This window comes from Tiliqua scincoides, chromosome 2 (assembly GCF_035046505.1).
Source record: "Tiliqua scincoides isolate rTilSci1 chromosome 2, rTilSci1.hap2, whole genome shotgun sequence".
Classification (NCBI taxonomy): Eukaryota; Metazoa; Chordata; class Lepidosauria; order Squamata; family Scincidae; genus Tiliqua; species Tiliqua scincoides.
This window is the reverse complement of record NC_089822.1, coordinates 13656268-13682318: the sequence shown is the minus strand read 5'-3', so window position 1 is coordinate 13682318 and position 26051 is coordinate 13656268. Positions and strand designations below refer to the sequence as shown.

The following is a 26051-nucleotide window of genomic DNA, read 5'->3' as shown; positions in this document are numbered from 1 at the left end:
TTCCTGTGAAACCTTTGGCACAACTCTTTGGTCCCCATACCCTGAAATATGTGTGAACTGAAATACATGTAACTGAAATAATTCCATATTCTTTCAGGGCATATTCTTAACCCTGCTTCCCCTTCACTTCACTTCCTCTGATGACAAATTTTAGACTGTAAACTTTGGGACAGGGACCTATGGTTATAGTCTACAGCAGGGGTCACCAAACTCGCAACCACTGTCTGTTGAAAAAGCAGTCCCCATCTGAACCAGAGTTTACTGTTCCACCTCCGCGCTGCATGTGTTCTGAATAGATCTGGACACTGAGATGCTTTGGGCAGTTGTGTCTGTTGCCTGGAGTCCCAGAAGGCTATGCAATAGGATATCTGGGCAGTGTGGAGGCAGAATTGTAAGTTCTGCTCATGGAGTGGAGGGCTTTTCCCAAACCCTGGATTCAGCCCACGGGCCAGGATTTGGAAAGCCCTGGTCAACAATGTGCTGTGCACACTGATGTTGGTATATAAAAAATAAAGTGGCCAGACACATGTCTCTGGGAGAATTACAAGGTTTGGTTGGGGCTGGCCATCTCCTGCTATTTGTTCCTAACATCTGGTAATCAGCGTTAGGGCCCTGAGCTGATAAACTCTTCTCCATGACTCAGGGCTCTACCACCTCACCTAAGCCATGTTTCTGAAAGTATCAAGGAAGTGGCAATTACTTTCACCGGACTGTGTCACAGTAAGCCCACAGGAAAATATTGAAACTCTGTTCAGTGCTCAGTGGAACTAAGATGTTGTGATGCCGCTTTCCGATATGGTTCAGTGCGCCTTCTCCCAACAGGTGTTTAACACAGCTGGTCTATTCTCCTGCCGAGACAAAACAACACTGGCTGTTGGGGTGAACCTTGGGGCAACTATGCCCGGCACTTAATATCACTCTGGGGTGTGTAGGCAACTTGATCCTTAGAGCCTGCTGCCCACTGACACATGTGGGGCATGCTGGTTTATATGTCATTTAAGCTACTTGTGCTCTGGTCTTATGATCCCGGGCTATGGAATTAAAAAATGAAAAAGAAAGGAAGCCTGTTGTTTGGCATCTTGAGCATAGGAGTGATGGCAGTGATTACAGACATACCCTCGTGAACTGTGCCCCTCACGCTCCAAAGACAGCAAGCAAGGATTCCAGCAGTAGTTGCATACCAAAGAGATTCAGAAAAGCGTGGCAAAGATGGGCATCCACTGCACATCATGGTGGCTCTTGCAACATCTGCCTTATCCTTTTTTGGGATTCCAAATTTGACTATGGGTCAGGTAGCAGAAAGTACAGTGGGAGCTTCCAGATTAACAGCAACAGGAGGACAGATAAGGATGCTTTGTAAGCTCCAGGGAGCTACGGAAGATCATTCATTGCTCCACCTTTCCTAGCAAGAAAGAGCAGACAAGTAGTAAGGATTCTTCCTTTTTAAAATTCCTATTTTTATATAACGCCTTTCTTCCATCATGGGACAAGGCATCTTGCGCATAAGATGCCAGCATACGTGGTGTCCCAGATCTTGACCAGTTTCACTTCAGGAAGGTACTTTTGGACCATGTCCTGGGACTAGAAGACCATTTCTCTAAAGCACAATGGTTCCCAAACTATTTAATTTCCACAGCCTCCATGCTGTGTGCCTCACACATACACATTTGTGCAACCCCCAACATACCTTTGGATAGATATCCAGCGAGGGTGCAAAGCACGAAGCTTTGCAGGGAGCCTTACCGCAGCGTGCAAGCAGCCCCTCCCCTTCAGAGTGAATGCCTCTGTTTTGCTCTTGTGACCCAGAAGGGGGTAGGGGCTGCTTGCATACCACGGTGAGGCTCCCTGCAAAGCTTAGTGCTTTGCACCCCCTCTAGCTACGCCACTGGGTAATTGTGTAGAACAACATTTCCGCTGCTGCATCTTGCCCTGCAGTGTTCATGCTTACATTCTCTTCTACCCACCTTCTTTGTTTCCATACAGGCAGTTGCCTGCCTTTCCATGGAGGGTCCGAGTCGTTGCTATTCCAAATTCCTTCTTAATGAGGGATGTTGTTTAGGGAAGAGATAAACGGGCAGGGGAAATTCTGCCCATTAATTAGATCTGATTTACATTTTTCTCAAAACACTTTTTACTACAACTTCTGGATTCTTCTCTTTTGCCTGGCATATTCACCAGGTCTAGTCAAAGCTGAATGGGGCAACTGCCAAGCGAGTCCTTGGAATAAATGGTTGGCAACCTTCAGTCTTGAAAGACTATGGTATAAGCCTACAGCACCCGGTATTCCCAAGCAGTCTCCCATCCAAGTACTAACCAGGCCTGACCCTGCTTAGCTTCCGAGCTCAGGTATAAGCCTACAGCGCCCGGTATTCCCAAGCGGTCTCCCATCCAAGTACTAACCAGGCCTGACCCTGCTTAGCTTCTGAGATCAGACGAGATCGGGCATGTGCAGGAACAGAGATGGCTAAAAATAAACTATGCCAGATCAGAGGAAAATGCCTTATTCAGGCTAGTTAATGACATCTAACATGCAGAACAAAGTTCATGCTGTTGTCCTGAAACACATTTTGGCCCCAATCTTCTCCTGCTGCACTGCATGTTCTAGTAATGCAACAAACTTTGCAGCCTGTAGTGTTTATGTGCACAGGCGCTGAGGTTAGCCTTGGTAACGTGGCAACCGGCAGGCAGGCAAACCTGCTGCCCCCCCCCCCACTCAGGCACACCAGAGTGGGCCAGTTGCGAAGGCTGACGCCCGGAGCCTGTAAACAGAGGATGTTATGAAGAAGCACATATCTCAGGAATGTGTATTGCGGTCAAGCCAGAGCCAGCAGATTTCTTAGCAGTGCAGATTTCAGCAACCTTCAGTAATTTCCCCTAGTGTCATCATGTGTTTTGAGAATGAATAAAAGTCTGAGGAAGCTAGCCGGAAGGACGGACGTCTCTCTCAATCTCATACCGTCCTACTTCCGGCTCAGCTCTCCCTGCATCAACCCTCTGACTGTCTGCTGTGTCTCACTTATTGCTCTGACTTCTTGCTGCTCGAGTTCTAACTTTCAAACCCTCAGAGTGCTTCTGCTTTTAGCACTCTCCCTCAGGCACCAAAGTTCTAAACCCTGGTTGCTTCCCAAGTAGCATTGCACTGCTACAGCAGCCATCACAAGACATAATTCACCATAGAATGCAGACTGCCACAAATGGTGAGCAGTGGTGGCTGGGCGACAGCAGCCACTGTGGAAGCCCCAACACTAGTAAGTTGGCACAGGGGGTGGGCTGTGGGTGGGCAGAATGGGGTGGGGAGGAGGATGGGGATGGGGAGGTGTGCCAAGGGCAGGAAGGGAATGGTTATCGGCTGCAGTGGCTCTGCCCAGTAGTGTCACTAGGGTTTGCATCACCTGGTACGAGACGCCAATGCTTCACCCCTATGATGGATCTCCTCCCATGAAGTGGGCAGGGCAATGCCCTGAGCAGTGGGCATTGTGATGTGCCATGCTGGTTTTTTGGCTATAATTTTTGATAGAATAGATCAAATAGAGTTACTTCAACGTGGTTTGTTTCACTGCATTCTGTATGAAGTTACACATTGATTGATATATAACGTGATGGCATTTTTCTGAAAATATCAAGATTTTAAAAATTGGGGCCAGTAGTGGTGTACCCCTCTGTGTGTGTGTCACATGGTGCAGCCCACAAACCCCCTAGTGACACCACTGAATCTGCGAACATCCTATGTCCTCCCATGTCTTGATCCACCTACCTGGGTCCACTTGAACTTGTTCCAGCAGGCACAGGTCCTAGTTGACCCCTTGGGGTGTGGAGGCTTGCACTGGGGTAAAGGAACAAAAGTTCCCTTACCCTGATGAGGATTCTGGGACTCAAAACTCCCCTGTGGGATGCAGTGTGAGCTTGTTGGCCTGACTGCATTGGCCCCAGGGAGGTTACATTGAGTTGGGATGCCTCTCTTTCTGTGGAAGGATGCCCTTCCTATTTTTTGGTACTGTCACTGATCTAGGAAACCTGATAAAATATATACAGTATTACATGAATATTGCTCATACTGTTTTGATGTTATTGTTGTGTTGTGTATGGGTTTTAAAACACTGAATAGGTTTGGGGAATTTTTTTTTTTACCGCCTTTTGCAAAATGTTTGGCAAATTTTATTAGAAAGGTTTCACCTGTTATTTTTCTGATATTAGCTTCAAAGGAATAAGGGTTGCAAAGCAAGACTGGTGTTGGCACCTACGTTCTCAAAAAAGGTAATGTGTACATTTGAATAGTTACATGAGAACGATGTACTTAGTTTGTACACCTGGCCTCACAACATTACTCATGTATCCCTCACAGCTGAACTATTTGCCTGTTCTTGAGCAACACAAGAAGACAACCCACAAAAGTTGAGCAAGAGTGACACTTAGTGGCCACAGGCAAGCTTGCCATGCTGAATTCTTGGTTTTATACCAGGGATGACAAACTCATTTCATACAGGGGGCCGAAGTTAGTATTCATGCTGCTTTCTGAGGGCTGGAAGTGACATCATTCAGCAGGAAGTGGCATCATTTAAGCAGGGCATGGCCAGAAATGTGCACTTGGTTCTCACAAAGAAACTGATTAGCTGCAAATGACAGAAGAGAAAATGTGCAAATCTCATTCATATTTTCAAGATCTCAGAGAGCCCAGTTATCAAGCTGTGAGAGCCCAATTATAATGGGGGCTGGATAAATTGCTGTCGGGGGCCACATTCAGCCCGCAGGCCTTATGTTTGACACCACTGTTTTATATCTTGGGGTTTTCTTTGTATTTTGCTTCCATTTTTGCTCTTTTTTTCAAAGCAGTTTCAGCACAGCATTGGAGCTGGCCGCACAACACACACAGTTATGTGTTTCCCCCTGACAATTTGTTTTTCTTGTTGAAAAGCAGCCTTGGAGGCTTCAATCAAGAGCAAAAGAGCCAGGGAGGTGCCTGGGTTCCTGCCATTTGTTCACTCCGAATTCTTCCCACCCACAAGAAAAAGTTATGGGGTTCACAAATCTTTTCACCAGGGGGAAAAATAAACTGGGGTGCATGTGTGACATTTGGATGAATAAACTGCAGGAAGTGAAAGTATTAAGCAGCCCCTGCCCTTCTCACCCTCAGTTATAGCTTCCAAGATAAACAAAAAACAAAAAAACAAACACACAACTATGTGTGATGTGCTCTAGTCCTTAGATACAGTGCCAAAAGCAACAGAAATGGAACTCTGGTGTCAAGTTCCCTTTCTTATCCATATCAAGTGCAATTATGAAATTGCCTGATGTGACATCATAACTACTGCCTTTCCCCACTCATTTAGTGGTGGCCAATAACATGGAGTAGGGGGCAGGGAAGTGTATAATGTGATGATGTTGCATCACATGTTTCCATAACTATATGTCACCAAGAAAGGAGGGATAACTCAGTGTATGTTTTGGGCTGCTTTTGAGCTTCATCTGAAGTCATTCTGAACAGGTAGGGGATCTTCTGCAAAGAAGAATCAGAATCAGAAAGCGTGTGTACCACCATACAAGTTGTAGAACATTGGGTTTGCACAGGTACTTTCAAGTGACACCTGTAGAGGTATGAAGAGAATACGGATAGAAATGTTTATCATGGCCCATGCCAGGTTGCTGGGAGCCCTGGGACAAAGCCACCCCTGCTTGCACTGCCACTATCATTGGCACAGTGCCATTGTCAGTGTGTTCAGCCTGGCCAAATGGGCCCTCTGATGGGTGTGGTCCTTGGCCAATGCTCCACCTGGCTGACTCCTGATTCCACATGTGGCTATGATAGCATTCCAGGTGCCAGTAATCTGGGGACATGTCATTTTCCAATGGGTCCTAATAGGGCCTCTGAAAGGAATTTTATCAGAGGGTACAAAGTTTCTTTTGGGCCCCTTCCCAAAGAGAGAGGGGATGAAACACAGTGGGGCGGGGGGTGGCAATGAGGTGAGCAGAATGGGGGCAAAATGGGGGGAAAGTGGCAACAGCCAGTATAATCTTTGGAGCCCAGGTGTATCAATCTTCCAATGCAGAGCTCAGGTCTACCTGCCTGCCCAGCATTGTTAGCTAGATAATTACCTGCTAGATAATTACCTGCTAGATAATGCTGCCTGCCCAGCATTGTCAGCTAGTAATACGGAAAACCAAACACACTCCTAGGTCTCTCTGAAATCTTTCAGATGCAGAAAATCATTGCAGGAGATTAGTATCATTGTATTTAGGTTCACACTAGAATGGAAACTGTCCTGTGTACACCAAAACGGACTTCTGCAGCAGCTGTACTCCCTCAGCTATGTCCATGTGCTCCTCTACACGCTTTCATGAGAAGCAAATCCACAAGCCAAAGAGTGACTGTAGCAGGTCGGTTTCCTCCTGGATGTGACACTGTTAAGGAATGCATGCATTCCTGGGTCTGGTGTGTATGGCTTGTGGCAGTAGTCATTGCCATGTGCTCATAGTAATGCCCCCAGCATTCCATGTGGGCAGTGAGCCTGGGTGAGACTGGAAAACGGAAAATCCCAGGAAATTTCTGGGCCCCCTCCTTTGGCTCCTGGGCCCCCTTTCTGACCCTGGGCCCAGGTACAAATTACCCCTTTTACCCCCCTGCATCTAAAGAGAGGGGGGATGGGAGAGAGAAACAAGCCTTCCTGTTTCTGCCATTGCAGCAGTTGTCGCAGCAACAGAGTGGTTCATGGTGGAGAGATACCTTCCATCAATATCCCTGGAGTAGCTGCTGCTGCAGCAACCAGCAAAGGAAGTTGTTAGGAGGATCACCAGGGAAATGGTTGAAGGACTCATGAATTGGGACCTGTAATTTCAAGCAAACTTAGAACCTTTGAAGAGAAGGAAGAACACTTTTTCTTCCTGAGCATTCTCTTGTGTTACTCATATTGTTGACCTCTAAATATAGACCTATAGTTCACCTATCACTGGTATTTACAGATTTCAGCATATTTTCTCATTCATTTGTTCAAACTTGCACCCCACTTTTCTTCTCTAAACAAGAACTCAAAGTGTCTGGCTACAGAATATTTTGATCAGTGTATTTTAATCTTCACACAGAATCTCATTTGAAACACAAATTGCTCCCTCTGGTGGTGGCTGTTTGTATGTGTTCCAGAAGAATTTCTCTTTAACAGAACACTGAAAACAAAATACAGTGGTGCCTTGCAAGACGAATGCCTCGCGCAACGAAAAACTCGCAAGACGAAAGCATTTTGCGATTTTTTTGGTGACTTGCAAGACGAATTTTTCTATGGCCGTGCTTTGCAAGACGAATTTTTTTTGCATTTTTTTTGTTTTAAATCGCACAACCGTTAATACCCAGGATGCCTGGAGGTTAAAAAGTTGAAGTTTTATGCTTGAAATTTTTGAAATTCTCTGTACAGTATGTATGCCTTTAAAGAGCACTTAATAAACACTTTGTAAACCAAATTTGACTTTGTTCTGACTTTTTTTGCCCATAAGAACGCATTAATTAAATTTCAATGCATTCCTATGGGAAACCGCGCTTTGCAAGATGAAATTTTCGCAATACGAAACGACTCGCGGAACGAATTAATTTCGTCTTGCGAGGCACCACTGTAAAGTTGAAAGGATGAAATATTCTCATAATAGTGAATTATCCCCACTCCCCTTCCTGTGTATTTCTGGCCTGGCTTTATTTGGTATCTGGATGCAGATTCCTAGAGACTCCAAGCCAATCCTGGAGGATTGGCAAGCCTATCCTTATCTCCAATCAGTTGCCTGGTTGGCCTCTGTGAGAAACTGAATGCTCAGTTTCATCCAGTTTCATCCTTTGGTCTCATCCAGAAGGGCTTTTATGGTGCTTCTTTGTTCCCTGTACAGCCAAACAGCCACTGGGTAGATGGGACTCGTCAGCCTGGGAAGGCAGCTCATCTGAGAGAAGGAAAACTCTGATCCCAAACCTCCACTGCCTTGTGGCTACATTCAGTTATGGAAAAGGCTTCAGGAGTCAACCTCGAGGCAAAATCCGGAGCCGGAGTCCCTGAGGCAGTTCATGGCTGAACACAGTCACGTTCTGGCAACTCCTGCAACGCCGCTGGAACCAACCGTATTTGCCTTTCCATTGGACCATTTCAGCGACGTGGAGAGGGGGGATTTGCTGCATGGGTAACAGGCTATCTTCCATACCTACTTTACCCAGGCTTTGCGCACTAGAGAGGACACTCTGTTCCAGAACCACCATTCAGAGCGTGACACCATAGTCTTCCGAGACTGAAGGATGCCAACATTGTTCCCTGTTCTAATAAGATTATATAAGGATCCATATTATTATGCTGATCAAAAAGGAACTAAAATTGCATGACATTCACAGATGTGATCAGCATAAGCACAACATACCTATTGCACATTAGACATTATAGCTCACAAAAACATGGGGAAGCAGATGGCTTCTATGAAGAAGCCATACAGTAGGCTAGTGGTCTACCACATGTACAAAGGCAATTTTGCTGTAATTTACAGGAAAGGCAGGGGAAACATTTATGAAGAAATAAAAATAAATAAATATACTTGGTCCTATATACCATGTACTGTACTAGCTCTTGCACAAGAGTTCACTGAACAGCACAGAGCCATTTTCTTCTTCCCCTCATTGTTCTTCAGATCCAGGCCCTTGCTATGTTAAAATGCCGTGCCTTGCTAATTTTTAAAAACAGGTGCAAGGTGAGATATCCTTTCTACTGTGGTGGGGGGCACCTTCTGGAGCATTTGTTGAACTCCACGTTCATCAGTTCAGGACCATTCTGGTGGCCTTTCATTCCCCTTCACCTGTCCTTCAATAGGAGCTGGGGCACACGCCTACTTGCGAGTAAACATGCATGTGTGACAAGCAGCCCAATCCTATCTTGTGCTGGAACAGGCAGGCCAGTGGACCTGTGCTGTATCCAGTGCATGTTTTGGCCAGTTTGTGGATCAGCCCAAGGCAAGGGGAAACCTTTCCCCTTACCCCAGAGAGAGCCACAGCAACCCCAATGGGGCTACTAAGATCTGCATCACCTGATGAGGTGGTGCAAATCCGAGCAGCCCAGGACTGCTCTGGGCTGTCCAGGGTTGGAGTCAGGATCTGGCATAAGTGCTGGATCCTGGCTCCGCCTCCTGCGCCTTGCTTGCCCACCCACAGTTCCAACCGCAGCCCCCCTTCCCCCACCCTGAAACGCACCCTGTTCGGGGCCCACGTTGGCACGGAGAGGTTGGCACATGTTCGTGTGCCAGCCTGTCTCCCCTTATGTTGGCATGAAATTGTTTTATTGCATTCGCGATGATGATGGGCCAGTGCAAGAGACCTGTGTGGGCCCATCTGCCACTCAGGAATGTGCCCTCAGTTTTGCTTTCCATAGAACTCAATACATTTTCCTCGTTACCTGTCAGCTTGTTCACTTCAGTTTCATGGTCCACCAACAATCCGTTTGTGACCCACTGGTGGGTCCCAACCCATGGTTTGGGAAACACTGCTTTAGATTATTAGCACATCTATGAAGGCTAGCTGGAAAAGTTCAAAGAATAAAATTTAAAAAATAAAGAAAATATTCAAAGGAATTAAACAGGTGGTGAGCTTAAATGGCTTCTTATCTTGGACCCTTTTCTTCTAGTTAAAAGACCAATAACCAAAGATAGTTCAGCTAAATATTTGTCTCCAAGAGTGTTGGGTTACACAGAAACTCCCTGTAGTATTGTGGTTGTTTTTCTTGGGATGTGATTCAGATAGCACCAGAAACAGCTGACACCATTCTTTGCACACCTCTCCCTCCCTAAGCAAAGCCCCTAATTAAAGCTCCACTTCAGTTTTTTGTTAGACATCTCCATTATGTTATGTGTGCTGCATGGTCTGGATTCTTTAAACTTGCTACTTACTAGTTGGGGCAATTGTTCATGAGTTACAGCCCAATCCTATGGACCTTGTAAGACAGCAGATTTTCAGATCCATTTTTGTAAAAGGTTCAGTGATGGCTCAAGGATCATGGCATGGTTGTGTGTGATGGAGCTGCTGGGCAGAAACAGCCCTGCACGTGCCAGATCTGCCCATACACCATGATGGAGAAGGTAGATTGTCAGCATGAGCAGCTTATGGGTGGTTCGTGGGAGGCTCAGGGTGAGGAGGAACCAGGGGTGGTCTGGGGAGGAAGGGATGGATCTAGGGGGCAGCAATGTGTGTGGGAGGCTATCCCCTCTTTCACTGTGTGACATGCCCCCTTCTTCTCCTTAGACTCCCCTTGGACTATATAGCTGGCCTGGGTCAGAGGAGACCCATTGCTGACCAGGTGGCCTAAGAATAGATAATTTTTTTAATACTCCCAGGCCATCTGAGCACCCTGCCCCCCACCACAGCATGCAGCGTCCAGTCTATTGGCAAGGCTGCATGCTATGGAGTGGCGAGGGATAGAATTGGGCTGCTAGTTTATTTATGTGTAGATGCACCAGCTTGCTGGTGCACGTGGCTAGCTGGAGCATCTATCCACAAGCAAATCTACTTGTGAGGAGGTGTACTGACTTGCTTCCTAAAGAAAATGGCACAAATAAATTGCCTTGATTTGCAGCCTATGCAAAAAAAAAAAAAAAAAAAAGACTTGCAGAGTAATGAAAAAAGAGAGGCAATGATGTTTAAAAGAGAGGTAATGTTAAAAAGAGAGGTAACGATGATAAGAATTCATTTATTTATTTACTATATTTATATCCCTAAAGGGACCTAATAAAATGTCGCTCCCCATTTTCGTTCTCCATCAGTGATATAGCACAGAAGACATTTAATAGCAAAGAGAGGGGGTGAGTAAGTTGGTCCTCTATTGCCACCACTACTAACTTTCTTTTTGTAGATAGACAGTAGTTTTGTAGACAGTAGTTATAACAGCTGGGAGGGAACCAATGCTATAGACCTGTTTTTATACCAGATTGCTATAATTTGTCATTAACCTTATTGGAATGTTCAGAAACTGTAGGGGAACTCCATGATTTCCGGATGTCCAGAAGCACATTGGCAAGCCCTGTCAATCCACCAATGCACTCTGTAGCCTCACCCCCCACCCACAATGCTTATAATTAGACTAAAGAATGTTGCTAAGCTGTCTTATTAGACTGAGAGATGGCGACTAACTCAGGGCCACTCACTGAGCTGCACTGTTGAATCCCACCTTTCCCAGGTCCTTGTTCAAGAGCTATACCCAACAGATCCCCATGAAATAATGTAAACAAAACAAACAACAGGATGAGGGCTCTGCAGATGTATAAAATACTATACTAGTCTTCTCCATTCTCCAACAGAATCAAATATACAATGTTATGTGAGGAACCGGAAGATGGTGCTGTTTGAATATTGGAATCTTCCTAATGCCTCTGTGTCCAGCAAAGTTCATTATTAACTTCAGCACACAGGCTCAGTGAATGAGAGCATTGTCTGTTTCTGGCAAGCAAAAGGTCCAGGAAACTTTCCTCCCCCCCCTCCCATTTTTACTGCTTATGGAATGCATAAATTTTTAAACAAGTGTTTGGTTGATTCAAAACTTTTTAATTAAAGGTGTACTTGATGTTAGCATTAATTCATTTGTGGGTCTGCTTATTTGCATTCAGAGGGGAAATAAGAATAATGAGATAGTGACAGCCTGAAAACCCACCATTTGGAAAAATGTATGCGTGAAGACCGCTGTTCTTTTACTCCTTGGTTAAATAAAGATTTATTGATAACAACACTGAAGGCCAGAGTTTTAACTCTTATTTTATTACCAATATTCCTAAATAAGTGGAATAGGGCAGATTTCAGGGCACAGGCCTTTGTTTGATGTATCTTTGGCTGCAATCCTAACCACACTTTCCTGAGAGTAAGCCCCACTGAACAAAATAGGACTTACTTCTGAATAGACCTGCTTAGGATTGCGCCCTTTGTCAGTCTGTGTACCTATACTCCTGTGAATGTTAGTATATCATACTTGGTTACTACTTGGTTACTACTTGGGATGGTAATCCTACAAAAGGGATGTTAAAGTGAATATTCTGTACCATGATTCTTTCCTCTATAGTTTTTTTCTTTTGTAACCCAGAGTAGTTCAAGCTAAGCTAGGCTGCAACTCTAATGGCCCAATCCTATAGAACAGTAGTTCTCAAACATTTTAGCACCAGGGTCCACTTTTTAGAATGACAATCGGGTTCGGGTTCGGGTTCGGGTTCCGGCGGCAACTGATACAGATGCTCTGTGAGGAGCTCTGAGAGCAATGAAGCCTTTTAAATATTATTTTCCTCTTTAATAAGACAGAAGAAGCTTCTTCTATCTGCTGCCAGGTGTTGTCTTATACGAATAGCACAGAGGAACAGAGAAAACTGGAATGACCTCGACACAGGAAAAACAGTGATAAGAGTTTGCGGCTGGCTACAATCTTCGTCTGAAGACTCTGCTGCACGTGACAAATTGTAAGTTATTCCAACTGAAAACAAAGTGATAGAAGTATCATGGGATAGAAGAGGACTTTCCTTCAGGAGGGTGAGGAGGGAGAAAAGTTATTTCCAGCAAGCAAACAATCCAAGCTTGATGATTACTTTATACCAGTAAAGTCACCATTAAAGAAGCAGAACAGCTTCGACCATCTGGAGGCTGTTCTCACAGAGACTCCGGGCTCTTTAAGGCAAACTTCCCCTAAGGTTACCCAGGTGGCTAGTTGCTTATCAAGCATTAATAAATTTAGGGAAAATAAGGACATCGATTTTTTAATACACCAGACTTTCCTCATGGCTGAGATACTTCAGGTAATAACTTCTCAGCTTGAGAATATCACAGACTTGCTCCAGGAGAAGGATAAAAACATTGAGTCAGACAACTTGTTGAAACCTTTGGCGTGTGATAGGGAGAGCAGATTGCCAAATAGAAGGGTTACTCCCAATGTGCAGCCAGATGGTAACATCTTACAGACAGCTTCTGGAAAAGACTCTGTCACTCTCATTTATGATACAAAGAGCCTAGCCATCAATATCTCTCCCTTTAGGGGGAAACACATTGATTGGTCTACCAAATGGGGGGCTAGACAACATCTTGCATTTCTCCTTAGAAAGGCTCCCTCAGTGATAGATCTCCAGAAGCTGGAAAGACTGCCCAGCATGGGAAGCCAGGAGCGTTTTCTCCTCTACTTTCACACGAATAGTGTTCCAAGGTTGCTTTTTGCGCAGGCTCCTGAGCTAATTGGCTTTGGGATCAGGCTACAACGACACTTTTATGATTCCTCATTGCAGAAGCTTGCTCTTCCAAATTTCAAGAGAAAAGAAGAGGGCCATAAAGAGTCAACTGAAGATCCAAGGTGGACTTCAAATGAGAGATCTGGAACTCTATGGCGTCTATTAGATCAACCTGCATCATTAGATCCATCCTTGCCAATGGAGCTGACTAATGTAAAACTCGCAAACCCTCCTGCTACTCTGGTTAAGTCATCCCCCCTAATTTCTAATGACGAACTTGATAAGACTGACTTCCAACCTGGCATGACAGAAGATGAGATGGATGCTAAACTTCTGTCTTCATTTGGTTTCCTACCTCCTGAAGAATAAGATACTATGATCACACGACTGGTATCTCTGGTTTTTCCCCTCAAAGATATCAAACAGTCATCTCCTGCTAGTGTTCACCTGCCTACTTCTAGTTCTTCTGCTTACAGTCTGCCAAAGGAGACCTTAAAGAATAAGGGACTGTCCTCTGTGGAGGGGCCCCAACCCCTGTTGGAACCAACTGCTACAACCAACAGAAAAGCACTATGGTCCAATGTAATTGTTTCTTCAGATGACCCTGAATTTTCCATGATAAATGTCAAAAATAACACGAATTAACAGTTGAGAGAAGCAGAGATTTGAAAGACTTTGCTGATCAGACTGATGGAGATCAACAAAATGCTTTAGGATTCCAGTTATTAGCTGGGTCAAGGGTGACGTTGTTTGCTTCAAAAACATCACAGCGTTACAGAATTCAAAGTGATCTGTTAGAAGATATTTGGCTAATTGCGAAAGAGCTCACTCTTTGGCTTAAAGAATACCTCAAAAAGCAAAACGGTGAAGACTTCACATGTAGTTTTTCGGGCCCAGACCCTTTACAGGAATATTTTGAGATAACTGATCATCATTTTGAGCTGTGCTCAAATGCTGCAAAATATAAGTAATAATTATCTGAAAGAGCCATACAGTTTAGAGCCATTGAATGATGTCTGCTGGTACAATTTAAAGATAAAACTCTAGTTCCTCTTCAACATCCGGACACCTTGTTAGAAGGAACTTACAGACAGATAATAGCTCTAGTAGATGCAGTGGAGGAAAACCAAGCTAATACATTCCAGGCGTTCACAAAGTTAAAAAGTGCCATCCAGCTGGTAATTTTCCCGGTTAGCCTGAGGCAGAAGCTGAATGTTGTTCAAGTTGCTATTCTGGAAGCCACATTTTTGCCATTAATACAGGATACTCAAGAGCTGGGTTGGGAAGAAAAGGTGAATGCCTTTGTCTCTCACTTGCTGAAAACGTGTTTGTCTAAGAGTTTAAAAGAACATGCTCTGACTCTTACCAATCAGTTGAGTTTCCCCAAGGATACTAATAGGCTGAAGAAACATACAATCTTGCTCTGTGATCGATTGGCCAATGGTGGTCATATGTCTCTAAGTATGTACGCTGATGTTCAACAAAGTGCAGCTCTACTAGGTGGTTGTGTGACTATTCCAGAGTCTGACCTAGAGGAAAGAACTGCTTTGCAAGAGCCCACAACAACATTTACCAACCATAGGCACCTTCCTAAACAAGACAAAACCTGATGGTCATTGAACTATTTCTGTAAAATACTTCTGTTGGCATTCTCTGGACTTCCTTTAGTATTGATTCAATTTTAGCCAACTGTGCCAACTATAATCAGACTGTGCTTGTGTCAGACTATGTATCTATGACATATGTATTTCTCAGAAACCCCACACAATGGCAAATTTCTCCAGCCTGCACCACCTCTTTGTACCCAATTAGAGTAGATATGGCTCTAAAGAGAAACCACCCCAATAGATATTCAAACAGCCTAGGATCTTAACAAATTGAACAATTGCCCAAGTAATAATTTTCTACTGTAGATTTCTTATGCTTTGTTTGTTAAATTCTATTGTCCTTTCTACTTTCCTGTTGACTGCAGCAGCAGGCTTGAATTTTGTTGAATTCATCTCATACCCGGTCAGCAAAACCCTTCACCCTGTTAGAAAAGATATTAACTCATTGCCTGCTGTCTCTCCAGAACTGTAGCCTTGCCCATTTAAAAGAGCTTTCACTCACTTGAAAAGTAAAACATATATGATTTGATGAGGTGTATAATAGTTAATGTAGCTAACAAAGCTACAGGAGTTATACTCTGCTAGAGTTATAGTTTCTCATCTCCAATAATTTGTTAAAATGGGATAATTCCCCCTTCACATCTTTTATCTTGTGCCAGGAGTATAGTAGTATAATGTTTGATGTTTTTTAATCACGTTCATGTTTTTTACTGTGTGTATTTTATATTGTCCATTGTCTCTATCTCCTGGAAATTGTTTTATGCCAATAAAGGTCTTAAAAAAAAAAAAAAAGAATGACAATCCGTTGGGACCCACCAAACATGATGTCATTAACCTGGAAGTGAAGTCATGGCCAGAAGTGACATCATCAAGCAGGAAAAATTTTTAAGACCCCTGCATGACAAAATCAAATCCAGTTGAATTAAAAATTTACAATAAATTTTTAAAAATTATTTAACCCTCCTAACCCTTCCAAGCAGTTGCTGATCTGTTAAAAAAAAAAATTATCCAAACACCTCAAAGGCTGTAATCCTATCTATCTACACTTACCTGGGAGTAAGTCCCATTTAACTTCCGGTTAAAAAAAAACACACATGGAGGAAGGGGGAACACAGAACTCTACTTAATGTGTAGTTTGAGCCTTACACATTCCATGTCTACTACTGCCCTACAAGAGACAGGTTCTTACCGAAAGTGCCCGGTGAATGTCTGCAGAACCCTGTCCTTTAACTGCTTGGTCTTATGCATATCCCTCTTTCCTGAAATCTCTTGTTGCCCTTGTTGTTTGTGCTGTAATGGTCTTGTTTTCTCTGGGTTATCTCTAGTCTTTCAACCTGCTTGTTGAAGTTTGGGTCAGTTTATTCAGGTTTAATGACTCTTCCCCAACATGTTTTCATTCCAGACAGCAGGGAGCATTCAATACACTAGATCTCTTCTTTGTAACCGGGTTGATCTTGGGTCATAGGCTGAATTGCCAAAGGAGTGATTGAATTGTTTGCAGTAGATTAATTTTCCCCCCTTTCTATTTATTTCCCCTCCCTTCTATCTGTCTGACTTACTAGTTACTGCAGTTGCCAACTAACCAGCAAAATTGAAGACCACAAGTCTGTCCGTCCCCCGGCTGGGCCTGCTGCCAGATTTTGTTCATGTTGGAGTTTCTGGAATAAAATTAGCAGCAGCAGCATTTTCACTCTATAGCGCACACACAAACTGTGCAGCCCACGCATGGGTACTAAGGGGCCAAGACACTGAGCTCAGCTTAGCTTCCGTGCACCATTTCACATGCTCTTGCCACATGCAGAATATCTCTGGAAGGTCCTATAACTGAGTAGCAGAACAGATGCTTTGCAAGGGGAAGGTCTCAAGTTCAGTCCTCAGCAGAACAAAGAACCCTGCTTGGCAAATCAAAACTCCCTAATAATGGCAGTACAGGGCACAAGCAAACACAGCAGGGGCTGGACAGTTGTGCAGTCCTCATTCACCACCTGCTTATCTCAGGGCAGCATTTTAATGGTTTTGTTGGTCTTCCTTTGCAAACTGGGTACCCCTACTCTGGAGCAGAATGAAGTGGGAGAATGGACTGTGCCACTTCAGACAGTATGTAAGGTGGGTGGGATGCTAGTTTTTGAACACTCCCTCCTGTGCAAAACTCCCTAAGCAACCAGGACTTTGTGGCGAGAGCTCTTTCAGGCTTTCTGTGTCCAGGGAGCATTTAGCACAGTGAACATAAGAACATAAGAACATAAGAACAGCCCCACTGGATCAGGCCATAGGCCCATCTAGTCCAGCTTCCTGTATCTCACAGCAGCCCACTAAATGCCCCAGGGAGCACACCAGATAACAAGAGACCTCATCCTGGTGCCCTCCCTTGCATCTGGCATTCTGACATAACCCATTTCTAAAATCAGGAGGTTGCGCATACACACCATGGCTTGTACCCCGTAATGGATTTTTCCTCCAGAAAATTGTCTAATCCCCTTTTAAAGGTGTCTAGGCTAGACGCCAGCACCACATCCTGTGGCAAGGAGTTCCACAGACCGACCACACGCTGAGTAAAGAAATATTTTCTTTTGTCTGTCCTAACCCGCCCAACACTCAATTTTAGTGGATGTCCCCTGGTTCTGGTATTATGTGAGAGTGTAAAGAGCATCTTCCTATCCACTCTGTCCATCCCCTGCATAATTTTGTATGTCTCAATCATGTCCCCCCTCAGGCGTCTCTTTTCTAGGCTGAAGAGGCCCAAACGCCGTAGCCTTTCCTCATAAGGAAGGTGCCCCAGCCCCGTAATCATCTTAGTCGCTCTCTTTTGCACCTTTTCCATTTCCACTATGTCTTTTTTGAGATGCGGCGACCAGAACTGGACACAATACTCCAGGTGTGGCCTTACCATAGATTTGTACAACGGCATTATAATACTAGCCGTTTTGTTCTCAATACCCTTCCTAATGATCCCCAGCATAGAATTGGCCTTCTTCACTGCCACCGCACATTGGGTCGACACTTTCATCGACCTGTCCACTACCACCCCAAGATCTCTCTCCTGATCTGTCACAGACAGCTCAGAACCCATCAGCCTATATGTGAACATAAGAACATAAGAACAGCCCCACTGGATCAGGCCATAGGCCCATCTAGTCCAGCTTCCTGTATCTCACAGCGGCCCACCAAATGCCCCAGGGAGCACACCAGATAACAAGAGACCTCATCCTGGTGCCCTCCCCTACATCTGGCATTCTGACTTAACCCATTCCTAAAATCACATGAAGTTTTGATTTTTTGCCCCAATGTGCATGACTTTACACTTACTGACATTAAAGCGCATCTGCCATTTTGCTGCCCATTCTGCCAGTCTGGAGAGATCCTTCTGGAGCTCCTCACAATCACTTCTGGTCTCCACCACTCGGAAAAGTTTGGTGTCGTCCGCAAACTTTGCAACCTCACTGCTCAACCCTGTATCCAGGTCATTTATGAAGAGGTTGAAAAGCACAGTGGAACTTTAAAAAAATAAATAAATGTGATGCTCCTGCTCCCACTGATGTAGCTGTGCCTGAAATAGCACAGGCTGTTCTACCTTCTTAGCATCTTACCATCTCAGAACCAAATCCTACCCAAATTTCCAGTGCCAATGCACAGAATGCAGCTTCAAGGTAAGGAAGCAAACATTTCCTTACCCTGAGCAGGCCTCCATCACTGCCTCCCTAGTGCAGGATGCATCCCACACCCTGTTGGCATGGTTGTATTGGTGCTGGAAAGTTGGATAGGTTGGGGCCCTCATTTGGCTGCAAGTGTAGCTGAGACCTCAACCCCCCTGCCCCATGTCCATTATGACATATCGTGCTTTGGCTACTGAATGACTATTAAGCGTAGAATATCACAGAAGCTCCTTTCTTGGATAGTGCAGAATGATCCTGAATTCAGAGGAAGTCGAAAACCCTTTGCCTGAAAGGCTTTGTGTTCTCCTCATCAGCTATTGCATGGTTGGGTGGGGGATTTGGGAATGTATCTGGCTCCCTTCCTTGGGAGCACTCCAGTCCTACTAACTAAGTTGCCCCCGAGACCCGTCTGTCCATCCTCAAAACAAAGCCCCATTGTGAAATTAAGTTTTATAAAAAAATTACCAGAAGAGATTGAATTCCGACACGCAAGCCAACATCGCGTTTGAAGAAACCACAGAGGGCCCTGAATGGAAAGAACAGCAGTGTGGCAGTCCACAGGGCCAGCAGGCTCCAAGCCTGTTGATGCCTTGCCATACAATTTCACACAGGTTGACATGGTCCTGGAGCAGTGGTGACAGTCCAGCAAAGTGCTTCTGGCTTTCATGGGAGAGCTATTGGGAGCCAGGGGGACCAATTTACAAGGAAGTGTTGGGGAGTCTGTTCACTTCTGCACTGCCTGGCTTATCAAGGGGAAAGTGCCCTCACTTCCGACCCAGACTGGGTTGCCAACTGATTTCCAAAAATGCCCAAGCCTGCTCATGTCTCTTTAACAGGTGTCTGACAGCATTCACCCATCCATTCACAATTCAGCATTGGAAAGAGCTGGACAACATCATGTCTTTCACAATGGAGAGAGGTGAAAAGCGGAGTGCCCCAAGCATCTGTCCTGGGACCAGTGCTTTTCAACCTGTTCATAAATGACCTGAAGACAGGGTCAAGCAGTGAGGTGGCCAAATTTGTGGGTGACACTAAACTTTTCTGAGTGGTGAAGACCAGAAGCTGAGGAGTTCCAGAAGGATCTCTCCAAACTGAAGAATGGGAAGCAAAAGGGCAGATGCATTTCAATGTAACTAAGGGACAAAAAAGGGACAATGTAACTAAGGGACAAAAAACCAGAACTTCACATATTGGCTAATGTGTTCTGAACTGTCTGTGACAGATCAGGAGAGAGATCTTGAGGTGCTTGTGGGCAGTTCGATGAAAGTGTCGACCCAATGCGTGGCAGTGGTGAAGAAGGCTAATTCTATGCTTGGGATCTTTAGAAAAGGTATTGAGAATAAAACAGCTAATATTATAATGCCGTTGTACAAATCGATGGTAAGGCCACACCTGGAGTATTGTGTCCAGTTCTGGTCACCAAATCTCAAAAAGGATATAGTGGAGATGGAAAAGGTGCAAAAGAGAGCAACCCAAGTGATTACTGGGCTGGGGCACCTTCCTTATGAAGAAAGGCTACAGCGTTTGGGGCTTCTCAGTCTAGAAAAGAGGCACCAGAGGGGGGACATGATTGAGACATACAAAATTATGCAGGGGCTGGACAGAGTGGATAGAGAGATGCTCTTTTCCCTCTCACATAACACCAGAACCAGGGGAAATCCACGAAAGTTGAGAATTGGGAGAGTTAGGACAGACAAAAGAAAATATTTCTTTACCCAGCATGTAATTAGTCTGTGCAACCGCTTGCCACAGGTTGTGGTGATGGCATCTGGCCAAGAAGCCTTTAAAAGTGGCCTGTACAAAATTCTGGAGGAAAAGTCCATCACAGGTTACAACGCGTGATGGGTCTGTGCAACTTCCTGATTTTAGAAGTAGTCTACCTGAGAGTGCCAGGTGCAAGGGAAAGCACTAGGATACATGTTTCTCATTGACTTGAGTGCTCGCTGAGGCATCTGGTGGGCCACCATGAGATACAGGAAACTGGACCTGATGGGCCTTTGACCTGATTCAGCGGGGCTCTTCTTATGTTCTTATCATATCTTACATCTTGGCTGGCTGGCATCTTGCAAAGCCCATCTTGCAACTCCTGCACATTTTTGCTCCTTGATCATGACCTAATATTAGAAATCAGAAGGTAGAGATCTCATTTCAAAACAAAATCAAATGTGCATCCAGTCTGAGATGAGAAACAAGAAGTTGAAGTTTTGGGCAACACAAGGGAATGTAAGCCTGTTACTTCTTAAGGGCCCAATTCTATCCAACTTTCCAGCTCTGGTGTAGCCACAATGCAGCCCTGTGGTAAGGGAACACATGTTCTCATACCTTAAGAAGGTCCCAGTGACTGCTTCTCCACCACATGATACACGCACACCCCACAGGCTCAACTGCAACAGCACTGGAAAATTTGATAGGATTGGGCCCTAAGTTGTTAGGATTGGGCCATCAGCAATTTTCCAAAAATGTGATGGCATTGTGTATACATCATGCTACATAGCTCTCTGCCAGATAATTGGATCTGACAGTACCATACAACAGACATACTCTCCTTACCCAGAGGCTTACAGTCTCTCATTACACAGAATAAACAATCAGGAAACAGTCTCATCAATTACTGACAATAACCACCCCTGTAAGAGACTACTCAATAGGTATAACAGTGCAATCCTATTTGTGCTTGTTCAGAAGTATGTCTCACTGACTTCAGTGGAACTTACTCCCAGGTAAAGGCATCTGGGATTGCAGCTGGGCAGCCCAATCTTACCTAACTTCCTATCTGGCAATGTAGCAGCGCTAATGCAGTGTCCATTGCATCCTGTGGGGAAGTTTTAGCCTTGGGAGGCCTCCTCAGTGTAAGAGAAGGATGTTCCCTTGCCAAAGGGTAAGCCAATGCCCACCCACTGGGTCTACTTGGACCTGCAACAGTGATATTGCTGGTGCAAGATCATGTGGCCCAGGGAAGGCAGATCAGACCTGAAAAAGAGGTCAAGATTCAGCTGGTGCCGTCAAACCTGTCCCCTTCGCAGGTGTGATCTGCCATCTTCACTGCACCCATTGCCTCTCTGTTCTGCTCTACCCCAACTGCATTTCACTCCCCTCCCTGCCTCCCTCCCACCCCCTATGCAGCCATACCTCAGGCAACAAGTGTTCCTGATCCATCACCACACAGTTTCAGCTGCTGGACAGTTGTGGCAGTGGCCATTTCTGACAGCTGGAAGGTGTTATGTCACTGGAAGAAGTGTTTGAGGGCACAATCCTAACTAGGCCTACTCACAAGTAAGTCCTATTTTGTTCAATGGGGCTTACTTTCAGGAAAGGGTGGTTAGGATTGCAGCCATAATGTCTCAATAGGATTGGGTCAATAGGTTGCAATTTACTAGAGAGTAAATTCCGTTTAATGTAGTGAGACATATAGCTCAATCCTATGCATACTTTCTTAGAAGTAGGATTGCAATCCTAACTGTGCTTATAAAGGTGAATGCAGTTGTAATGGAAGATCAGAAGATCATCAGGTGGATGATGTGGTGTTGACAGCGATTCCATGTTTTGACAGCTGGCTGACAGCTCTGGGAAGGGCAGGGCTGGCTCCACAGCTGTAATCAGTCATGGCCAATGGAGACCTGGTTGGACACCTGAGCTTCATTTGACCTTGATGGGGCTTTGAATGAGCTAAGGAGGTAGCTCACAGCTGAGCTGCATTTGCACTTAATGGGACACAAAGGATAAAAAGCAGCTTCAGAAGGACCAAAGGAGCATGGAGCTGGACACTGACCCAGCCGGAAGCTGACCCAGAGGGAATCAGACCAAGAGGGCTACCTGACCCAGACCTACAGGAGAAGGGGACTGCCAGGACTCTGCTAGACGACACAGAAGACTGGACTGTGCTTTGGAGACCAGATTGGACTTGAACTGGAGGCTTCAGACCTTTACCCACTGAGTTGAGTTTTGGGGAGGGAAAGCCTCTGGACAAGAGGACTTGCAGGGAGTGTCTGTATTCATAGCAATAAATTTGGTTAGTTGCTATAGATAAGGAGTTCTGTGTTTATTCCTTTGCACACCCCAGCTGTTGTTTCTAGAGATAAAGAGGGTGTTAATTAGCCAAAAAGCGGGCATTAGAAGGGAGTTGGGATATTTGGAGGGGACAAATTGGCGTAGTTGGTAGGATTCGAAAATTAGGCTAGGACAGCAGTGCATTAAGACAAAGGCAGTGGGACTTAACTTCTGAGAAAACAGGTTTAGGATCAACCCCTCAATTTTTTCTCACATTGTGAATGTTCCATGCAGGGTCTGCTCCGCCATGAGGCCCACCAAAGTGATAGCTTTGAGCAGTGGGCTAGCGGAGGCCTTGTGCCCATCGGCCACCGCTGCCAGCCCACTACCTGCCCAGTGGCCCCCACCCAGCATGTGCCTGATCCCTTTTTCTCACTTTTCTTAGAAGTGTCAGATTTCCTTCTCTGGTACCACTGCTGAGGGTTGTTGTGGTGGAGCTGGAGGAAAAGGAGCAGGACCTCTGATCCTGTTCCTGATGGTTGAACTGGAAGGAGAGCCATTGGAAAGAAGCAGTGGCATAACTATGGCACAGTAAGTGGCATAGTAAGTACTATGGCACAGTAAGTACTGCAGGCGCATGCAAAGCAGCCCCTCCCACATTGCTGTTGGAGCCATTCCGAGTAGCAGTGACAATGCGCAGGCATGCTCCATGTTGCCATCACTGCCTGGAATGGTTCTGATGGTGAGTGGGAGGGGTCACTTAAATGGCACATTGCGGCCATGCCGCTGCGACGCCCCCCGTAGTAACTTGCCATTCTTACCTCCTCTCTTGTGGGCATTTCTTAAAAATAGGCCAGCGCAAGGGGGGAGGGTCTTTCTCATGACCAGTGTCAGCAGGAGAGGAGGTAAGGAGCTGAACGTAGGTGATGGGGTGGCTGTGCAGAATTGGCTGCTGCAGGCAGCAGCTGAAATGGCAAGCTGGCTGGAAAGTAGGTGGGCCACCCTGGGCCTGTCAAAGTTTGCCCGATCTTGTGAAACTGGTGAGACAGTAATGCAGGCACCATCACATGGTAATGGTGGCTCCTCTGTCGTCATGCTGTCTGCATGACTCAGAATTGTACGCAGTGTTTATACCCATTCAAAACTATGACCCAGGGCCATTTTTTACACACAATATGGCTGCAATGCTGCAAGTTCCTACATTCAGGTGTACACCCCTGAGTCACCCTGGTCCTGCTGGATGAATTATCCTTGAAACATCAAAGAAACATGGAGAGCAGAGCAGGAGATGGAGCTTTTCTGCCAGCTTCTGACTTTGCGGGAAGCAAAGGGTAAGAATGGAAGCAGGTGTTTGCCTGATGTGCGCGCCATTCACCCTTGCATGGAATGTCAGCATAGAGCAATTTCACAGGGTTAGTGAATGGAATAGTGGTGGCATGCTTGAGCAGTTCTCTGTACCTCCCTCCCAACTTCAGAAATTGGATTTTGAATTTTTTTTTTCTAATTGATGCTTCAGCAGATCTAGGGATCTCAGTTTATACTGGGGAACCTTCTGCTTTTCTATCCATGGACCCATTTTGGATACAGTTCTCTCAGTACACAAATCAAGAAATTAGCATTTGAGGAAGATAATTAACCTCTGATACTTCACATCTGATCATTGTTTGATATTCAGCATGCAGTGGCTTGAATTTCAGCCTTTGGTGGCTGAAATCAAGTCTACCAAGTATTGGCTTAATCAAGTCCACCAAATATTTGAGTCTATTGCTCAGTGGTAGAGTACATATTCTGTATGTAGGAAGTCCCAGGTTTAGTTCTTGCCATCCTCAGGTAGGGCTGGGAAAGACCTCACTGTTTATAATACTGAGCTAGAGGGTATCAGGTAGTGGTTCTCAAACTTTTCCGGCTCACGCCTCCCCAAATCCTTGTAGCCACTGGCCATGGCTCCACAACACCTCACCTCAGTTACCCCCAAAATGGGGATGAAGGTGTTATAATTATACACTAGAAACAAGGCTGCCAGCACTCTGAGGCTGCAATCCTAACCATACTTACCTGAGAGTAAGCCCCATTGAACAAAATAGGACTTACTTCTGAGTAGACCTGGTTAGGATTGTGCCCTGAGTTTATTAGCAGCACACCTGGAGGGTTTTGGAAAAGGAGGGGGGAAGTGATGAATTTACTGGGGGAGGGGAAGACTTTGTTTTGTGTGCACCTGCTAATTGCAAACTGATGCAAACTGAGACCTAGAGTCTGTTTGGCTGGAATCCTAGCCCCACTTTCCTGGGAGTAAGTCCCATTGAACACAATAGAACTTACTTCTGAGTAGACCTAGCTAGGATTGTGTTTTGTCTTACAATAGCAGCCAACAGAGTACCCTCCCCCCCCCCAAAAAAAAAGAGGCAGGAGGAAAGGGGGAATGGCTAAAAAGGAATGGGGATTTTTATTTTTAATCAATTTTTGGAGACAAAGCCATCAAAAGTGACTTTTTTCCTTTTTTGAAGGAGGAGAAAAAAGAGAAAGGTGAGGATCCTTGGTTAAGATCACACAGACCCCAAGCCTATGTAGGTCTACTCAGAAGTAAGCCCCATTTGAGTCAATGGGGCTTACTCCCAGGAAAGTGTGGAAAGGATTGCAGCCACACCCAGCAAGATTATAACTCACCCCAAAGTAGATGGGGGCTGCTCACACACACACACCCAACATGCAGATGCCACGCCTGTTCCCCCCAGGCAAGACGGAGGGATGCAGACTGGGGCATTTGGTCACCCCCCCCACTAGGAGCAGGCTGGCTCCTTTCTTCCCAAGCAGAGGAAAGTGCTGTACTACCTGTACTTCCTTTAAAGCCTACCAGGAGCTCACCCTGTGCTGATGAGATGCAGCACCTCCACACTCTTCTCTCCTCCAGCCTTGACCAATCCCAGGATGCCCAGGGTGAAGGGCACACTGGGAAATGTAGTCCTTGGGGCAAGGTTGCACATGGAGAGAGCTCCATGATGAGATGTGGCACCTCTGCCTGCCTGCCAGCCCAGCCAGCCTTCTCTCCCACTTCCCCACCATGTTTCACACGCCCTCCCAGCCTCATGCTGCCCCACCCACCTCGTTCACAGCTGCAGAAAAGCAGCAGAAGCAGCACAGCGCAGCCTCTCTCCCCAAGATGCCTGGTGATGCCGGAGGCTAGCCACACCTCACTAGTGAGGCGGGACACACAGATTGAATACCTCTGGTATAAGGCCTATATCGGTGATTCCCAAAGTCCTCCATAGGAGGAGGGAACCACTTGAGTCTTTGTGGAGGTGAAACCAGAAGTGGTTTCTGATCGCAATTTTTAGTGAATCAGAGGTTTCACTGTGGAGGGCTCCATGGGGCTCCCTGCATCCCCTGGAGGCCGGCATTGCCTGCTGATAAAGAAACACCCCCTTCTGTCCTGGCAGCTGTGTGATCCTGGGGATTGGATCGCTGCCTTTCCCCCCTCTCCACTTTAAAGGGACCTAGACCAGTGCTTTCCAGGCCAGTGGGTCATGACCCATCAGTTTGGAAACCGCTGGCCTATATCATCATCCTCATTTTATAGTATCCCATCTGTTAACAGAACAAGCAGAGCCTTCTACCAACT

At 45.6% G+C, this 26051-nt stretch overlaps 2 pseudogenes; one reads left to right on the top strand and one right to left on the bottom strand.

Moving 5' to 3' along the window:
- LOC136641993 (protein PTHB1-like) overlaps positions 1–14798 on the top strand; it is a 43283-nt pseudogene extending 28485 nt beyond the window's left edge.
- LOC136642801 (5S ribosomal RNA) lies at positions 2352–2472 on the bottom strand (annotated as a pseudogene).
- Positions 14799–26051: the final 11253 nt, after the last annotated feature.